This window comes from Liolophura sinensis, chromosome 8 (genome assembly GCF_032854445.1).
Source record: "Liolophura sinensis isolate JHLJ2023 chromosome 8, CUHK_Ljap_v2, whole genome shotgun sequence".
Lineage (NCBI taxonomy): Eukaryota > Metazoa > Mollusca > Polyplacophora > Chitonida > Chitonidae > Liolophura > Liolophura sinensis.
The window spans coordinates 52,420,660-52,428,403 of record NC_088302.1 but is presented as its reverse complement, the minus strand read 5'-3'; positions in this window follow the sequence as shown (position 1 = coordinate 52,428,403).

Here is a 7,744-nt window from a genome sequence, read left to right as displayed (position 1 = left end):
TGGCTGGTTTGACATATGTGGAGATAAGTGCACGACTAAGTTCACCCGCTCTGTACTTCGCTCGTTATCTCTCCACGTCTAGTACACCAGTGCCTGTATCTCTCTTTACACAATTAACCCACTGGTATAGAACTGAAGTGTAAACACACGTCATGGTCTGGCCTATAGCGATGGCTGAGCAAATTTAGCGCCATTGTCACAGTCGCTAAGTTAACGGAGTAGTACTTGATTCGCCACTTTGGGGGTTCACACTGTTGTATATGAATGCTGGCCATACCTTAAGTCTACTAATTTGTATTACAGATACATTAGTAGTGCTGAAAGTAAAGAACAACATTTCCCTCCCAGTTTTGGGGAAAAGTAAAGATATGAATATGTTGATCATTAGATAGACTAATCAAGCAAAAAGAAACTAAATATACCTGCTACAGTTACATGTGTATTGGCTAAAAAGAGCAGAACAGGTGTCCCAATAATTAGAAGAATAAGGGTTTGTCGCCAACCTTAACTGACATATATCACAAGCGGCGTCTGAAGCTTTGCCGCAAAAAACCTATCATACATAGCAATCCGGCACACACCCCGTATAGTAGTTGTATCAGTTATGTGTGAATTGTTTCGTTTAACGGTGAAGCAGGTGTTTTATTTGACGATTTTGCCGTTATATATATCTTAACAAAATGATTTTGTAAAGCTCCAACTATTGTGTACAGATATCGTTTAGAATTGACCTTAAAATTATATAAAACATACTATCAAATTGGAGGATGTCGGTTAGGAAGTGAGTTAGGGAGTTGATTAGTTACGGTATTATCATTGTTTATCTTGTAGTATAAAACATCCTACATCTTTACGTTCATGGCGTATTTTCAATTTCACCACATCAAACTCTGCAAGATGCGAAAGCCAAACTGCTGCCAAATTAATCACATGCAACACCGTTAAAACTGGGATAACATGACTGGCGCCATATTCATCGTCGTAACTAACTCTAAATGCTGTTAAAGTTGTATTTCCTGGGCCATTTCCTTGCCACTGACTCTGAACACAAAGTTGTGGAACAGCTGCTCTGATTACTTATATAGTTTAATGTTGTTTTCATTGCCATTTGGGGGGGGAGGTTGGGGGGGGGGGCAAGCAACATGACTATACAAGACTGTATAAATCAGTTTATATTAACTCGCCACTTCTGACTCCATCACGTGATTGCTTAATGGCTGTTATTATATGTTACTGGCACAAATGACATGCCAGTGAAGTGACTCTACACACGGTTGTGCTAACTGGACAGGTATAGCTGTTATTTTATTACATGCTGTATGTAATGTGTTACGACCACAACCTGCCATCCAGCTTTGCATTAAAGGAGAAGAAAACTTAAAATAACCACACTATAGGCTGAAAAGAGCACATTTTTTTTCTATCTGGTGGTGCCTGCTGCATAATTTTGCAATTGTTCCTCGCCAAATCTGAACACGGCAAAGCTGGCTTAAATCGCTGAATTCATCGCGTCCTCCATCTTCAACACCCTGTAATTTATGCTGGGGTGTGATGCGTCTCAGCCAATGAGAGTCATTAAATCTGCAGGCTTGTTCGTGTAAACTCGGAACCTACTTCCAACTTTCCGGTTTAACGATCGTCAAGCCGAAAACGAACTGTACTGTTCGCTACCTTCTGGGGAGAAGAGTTCTACCGGAAATGTACGAACTGCATCTCGGCGGTTTCCGACGGCAATTGTCCTCCTAACACAGAAGACTTCAGGACTAGTTCTTAAGCAAAATGGAGTCGCCCAAAGCGGATTTTGGCGCTGACTTTATGTATAATTTAGCAACTTGAGGTACATATTCGAATTTTTTATGGCATACACCTCAGAGGAAATGCATACTCTTTTCAATGGTATTTGTTTGATATTTAAATTGTCTTCTCCTTTAACTATAGATAGTCCTGACTCTAGTATTTTATTGCCGTACTTATTACATGTTGTTTGTTGCGTGCACAAGTGCTGTGTTACACATGCTCAATACACAATACCACTGCAGCAAACACTTACAAATAACAAATAGAAAACATGCGATTATATTCTTAATCTGAATTATTACACACAATTTGAGTTATTTAGCTAAATTGCTCTTTTGCATTAGATGGCGTTCCCGTAGCCATTGGTTCAGTTATTCATTGATGATAAATCTGGACACCAATTCCCCTGTCACGCCAAGCTTAACGAGCCAATTCAATTCTTTGCTTTTCACATCTCTTCTCTGCAAATTCACACCTCATATGCTAGCCTCAGTTTCCTTAAAACAACCGGAATTACATGTGATAAACAGAGGTCTAATTCCTGTAATGAGAGGAACGCCTTGTAGGCCATGCCTGTTGGTTAGCCATCTGCGCGTCTGTTCGCCCATGACTGATCCGGTCAACTCAGCCCGAGCCCCTGAGTAACACATTGGAAGGGCTCCCTAATGAGAACCGATGTGGTCAGAGAGGCTTGATTGAGGAGGTTTAAGCGGGCAACACCAGTTGTTCTGGAACCCCCTGTCCTTACAACTCGTCATGCTTCTCCAGATGGGTTTTAATGTCCCTGGGCGGTCTTCAGCAATGAGCCGTTCAGAGTATGCCAGTCTTAAGTATGTACTGTATGGATACATGTAGTAAAATAAAAGTATAATAAAAGACATCATAAAAAGTAAAATCAAATGGTTACACTTAACAGGTGGAAGACGGCCTCTTGTACGTCGTTCCTAACCCTTTTTACTCACTCATATGACGACGAAGGAGTCCTTATAGTGCATGTAATATGCCTCCTTGTTGCAGGACGGATTTCCACCGCTCTTTTCTTGTTAATAAACCAAGAAGTTGTATGTCCATAAGAACGACTTTTCCAATGCTCTTTTATCGAGTGCTGCTTCACTGAGACGACTTACCGAAGTCAAGTAAGTCGCCTCGCCCGAGCCATTAAACTGATACGGGTCAACCAGTCGCTGCACCTTAATGCTGAATGCCATGCGAGGAAGGTACAACTTCCTATTTTAGGGTCTTAGGTGTGACCCGGCCCAGGATTGAACCTGGATCCACCACCTCTCAAAGCGGACCAATTATGCCATGGGTGCCCGGGTTACGGCCTCTTGTCAATTTACCTCAGAGTTTTATTTTACCTGTTCATATAAATGCTTAATTAGTAACTAATTACTCACAATTCTAGCACCATGAATTAGATTTTAAAAAATGGTGTAATTTTAAATGCAATTTATTAGACGCCACTGGTCTAGAATTACTGAAATACTGTGTTGTCTTCCTTTTTAACTCACATTAACATTAAAAATGCGCGTACTTGTATGGTGTAATAGTGTTAAATGTCAGACTGTTATCCTCATGGACTGACAACTAGTTTGATGTACGAAACGAGGAAATGCAGGTTTATCATCAAATCTGAAATACATGCACTTGCTTGTTTGTTCTGTTAAGAAAGCTTAGAGCTCGATGATGGTGTGTCGAAGTAGCCACTTTTGAGCACAAACTAAGCAATCTAAGTACACTGAAACTCAAGGAGGTTGAGATGTGGTATTGCTGGCCACATGGCTGTTGGGGGGTGGGGGTGGGGGTGGGGGCGAGTTAGCGTAACAGAGCAATAGGACCCTTCAACGATATATTTGAGCGCACACTGGTATATGAGCACATTTGCCATTAGCAGATCTGCGCCTGGCTTTGACCAGAATCTCGTCCGCACCACCACTAACAAAATAAACCACCCGTTCACGGGTTTTACACAGAGAACGGCGTTCGTGAGACCAGCATATCCCAGGCTAAACAACATTTCCCTACCCATGTTTACTCGGTTTTGACTACCCACAGATTCAAATGTAGCCAGTAGTCACACGTTAACGGGTCAAACATGATAGGGATTGCTGGAATTAGTAGACATGGGAACATTTCACGGAATAACGCGTTTGTGGTGGGGTGGGGTAGGGAAGGGGTTGGTGCTGTGGGGAGGAGGGAGGCTGTAGGATGGTTAGCCCTTTGACAACTCCATATCTGTGATGTTAGTAACTGTGTGACGGCACTTGTTTTCACAACGCTGACATACATGGAACATTGGCTTATAGGGTTTTTACCCGGTAAAGAGGTCAGTGCAAAAGATCGTGATTGGAATAAAACGAGAGTGGGGGGGGGGGGGGGGACCCTTTAACATGTTACGACCTCTTAGTGACTGTAGTCTGAGTGCATTTTAAAGAATAAACGACAACTACTTTTAACGCTGATAGTTTCAAACGGTCTGCCAAGTCTCCATCAAACCTGAATCAGAAAGTTGCGGGGTTTTGGTTATAACGATTACGGTAGTGTATCTGGTGATCAGCCGTCTGCAGCTCCGGTCTAAGCAGCCGACTGGAATCCATCAGAGGTTTCAGTATGTCAAATGTCTATCCTGTCATAACTAGGTTTTGGTGGCAATAAATGACAACATCGGAGAAGCGTGGGACAAAGTGATGACCGGCCAAACCGGCTGTTTACACCCCTATAGACTGTTAATGGCGGTCGTGCCGCATATTAACATATTTGCGCTGTAACACCCTACTCCCGTCGCTAAAATCCCACTGGCGTTCTCCTGTAAATTAGCATGTAACCGGGCTTGAAGACTAAATGAATAGGCCTACCAGTGGCAAATATCTGCCAAACATTGGCAGCAAATAACATGGCCGCCGTATAGTCTGGAAAATAAATCCGATGCCCCGAGTCCATGAAAGACAGATGGTGTTTGCAGTGTTAATGGAAAACTTCGAGGGATCCACGTTGAATGCTGCCATTCGTATTGCCGGCCGGCTAAAGAGAAGAATCCCTTAAATAGAGTCTACACTCACATAAACATCAAAATGTGTTAATTTGTTACCGTTAAATGTGATTGGGACAATCCGACATATACATTTATCCAATTCCACGCAACCAAACCTGCTTCCACACGTTTTTAGTATCACTTAGTACTTTGTCAAAGAATGTCCAAACTATAACCGATCTAATTCACTTAGATCCTCGTTCACCTCTAGGAAACTTAATTAAGATGTCGTTCCTGGTGCGTTAGGTATCTATTTCTGATGTCACTGAGCATAGATGACTAAATTTCCCTTAGTTCTATGAAAGTAATTCAGCTTACTCCATGAATACATGTTTTGAAATTCACGTTTATTATTGGTTTGGAAGAGTGTCTCGATGGCAGCGACCGGAGATTCTCGCTTATCTGCATTATTTGAACTGGAATGGATATTTATGCCGATAACAGAGACCACCCCGAGAAATGTACAAACGTTACGGACAATAAGAGGTCTTTAAACCCTGTAAATCGTGACAAGACCGTTATCACTGTGAACCGCGACAATTAAGGCCGTTATCACCGTGAAGCACGACAAGGCTGTTATCACTGTGAACCGTCACAAGGCCGTTATCACTGTGAGCCGTGACAAGGCCGTTATCACTGTGAGCCGTGACAAGGCCGTTATCACTGTGAATCACGACAAGGCGGCTATTACCCTGAACCATGACAATGTCGTCATCAGGGTGAACCGCGACAAGGCCGTCATCATTGTAAACTGTGACAATGCCGTTATCACTGTAAACCGTGACAATGCCGTTGTCACTATTAACCGTGATAAGGCCGGTATTATTGAACCGTGACAAGGTCGTTATCACTGTGAATCGTGACAAGGCCGTTATCACTGTGAACCGTGACTAGGTCGGTATCATTGTGAAAGGCCGTAATCATTGTGAACCGTAACAAGGCCTATATCACTGTGAAGCGTAACAGCACCGTCCGTGACAAGGCCGTTATCATTGTGAACCATGATAAGGCCATTATCACTGTGAATCGTGACAAGGCCATAAACACCGAGCATCTTAGGAAGTCCTATAAACACTGTGAACCTTAACACGTCCTATAAACAGAGTGCATCCTGACAAGTCCTATAAACACCGTTCACCCTGACAAGTATTAAAAACACTGTGAACCTTAACACGCCCTACAAATACCGTGTGCCTTGACAGGTCTTATAAACACTGCGAACCTTAACACGTCCTATAAGCATGATGTGCCGTAACAAGTCCTATAAACACTGTGAACCGTAACAAGTCCTATAAAAACCGTGCACCATGACATGTCATACAAACACTGTGAATCTTAACACGTCTTATAAACACTGTGCACCCGAACGAGTCATCTAAGCACCGTGCACTCCATAGCAGACCTATAAACCATGTGATTTGTGCATCATGACACAGAGCCAAATATACATGCAGCAGTTTGATCTTGTAACAGACGTGTCTGCAGAACGACGTATCAATAACAACAGCCTGTAGCAAGTGCCTGCTTGACGGGAGATTGACATGGATGCTGTCAATCTGTTGTTTACAACATAAACTGCAAAAATTTTCCAACAAGTCAGGCCTATTTCTACATCCTACCATCTCGGGGTTTCGACAGCTGTTTAAACATGCAATTGGAGAAATGTTTTTGCAATCGCCCTATCTTATATAGACAATTCTACAATTTTAGGATATTGAAGCGTTTGAAGGAGTCTTCCAAATCTATTCTCCTATACAGTATTTCACCTTAAGTTGGGCTATGGAAATGCACTTTTGGAAGCACCGAAGGCCGTAAAGTCATACTTTTGACACCAGCATTTAAGTTTTTCTCATGAGAAATCAATCAAACTACACAAAAACATTTTACTGAGTGCTACTGGTTTGATCAGAATGAAACAAAATGTGTTACTTGAAAAAAAAAGCCAAATTTTATGTGGAGTGCAGTATAGGCCCTATGTTTTAGGTTTTTGCGTGACATGGATGTCACTAGCCTGAATCCTACAAGGTAATACAAGGATGTTCGTTAGAAGAAATTCTGGCAAGGTCAAAGGTCAAAGGTCAACTGCACCGAGTGACCTTTGATTCTACATTACTTGACATTGATGTTGCGCCTTCAGAACTGAAAGCTAGTGGAACATGTAGACTATGATCTCGTCATTAATAATCACCAACTTGAAGTCCTAGTCCAGCGAAATTTCATGTCAACAAAAGGTAAAAATCTGTCATATGGGTTTTAAAGTGAATAAGTTTTTAATGTTTTCTTTAGTGTGTTTTGCCAACTTTGGGATTTGCCCCAAAACCCGTTTGCACTCGGTAATTTCCGTTGCCCCGGACTTTATGACGTCACAAATCGACATCTGAGTTCGTTAGCCTTATAGTCTGTAGAGAACTGTAAAATGCCAGTAAACGGCATATTTAAAACACAAGATCGATGTGATTGAGTTATGCGTCGATAGCCATATACCAGCATATGCCCTCAAAGACCACAGAAACTTTTCACTAATGTATAATTCTCACCAAGTCATTATATTTGGTATGGAAAATAAAAGTACGATGAGGAAATGTAAGTATTGACTGGTAGCATTCTCACTCAACTGACGATTGCGGACCTTGTAGTAAGTCGCACTGGTATAAGACGACTTCATTTTATACAATTAAAATACCGGTACATAAAATAAAACCTTGGTATGCAGAAAGAGATTTGAACTAAATTAATTTTATTTGTCTGCAAAACCAGTATTTCTAGCGATCAACTCCGCTTATCTGCCAAATTATATTTGGTTGTGTTAAACATAACATGGTCTCACAGAAGTGCATAAAAAATGCAAAGTATCTCGTTTAAACATGCCTATGTTAAAATGCTTCATAAAAATTAAATTAACTAAATACGGTGCCA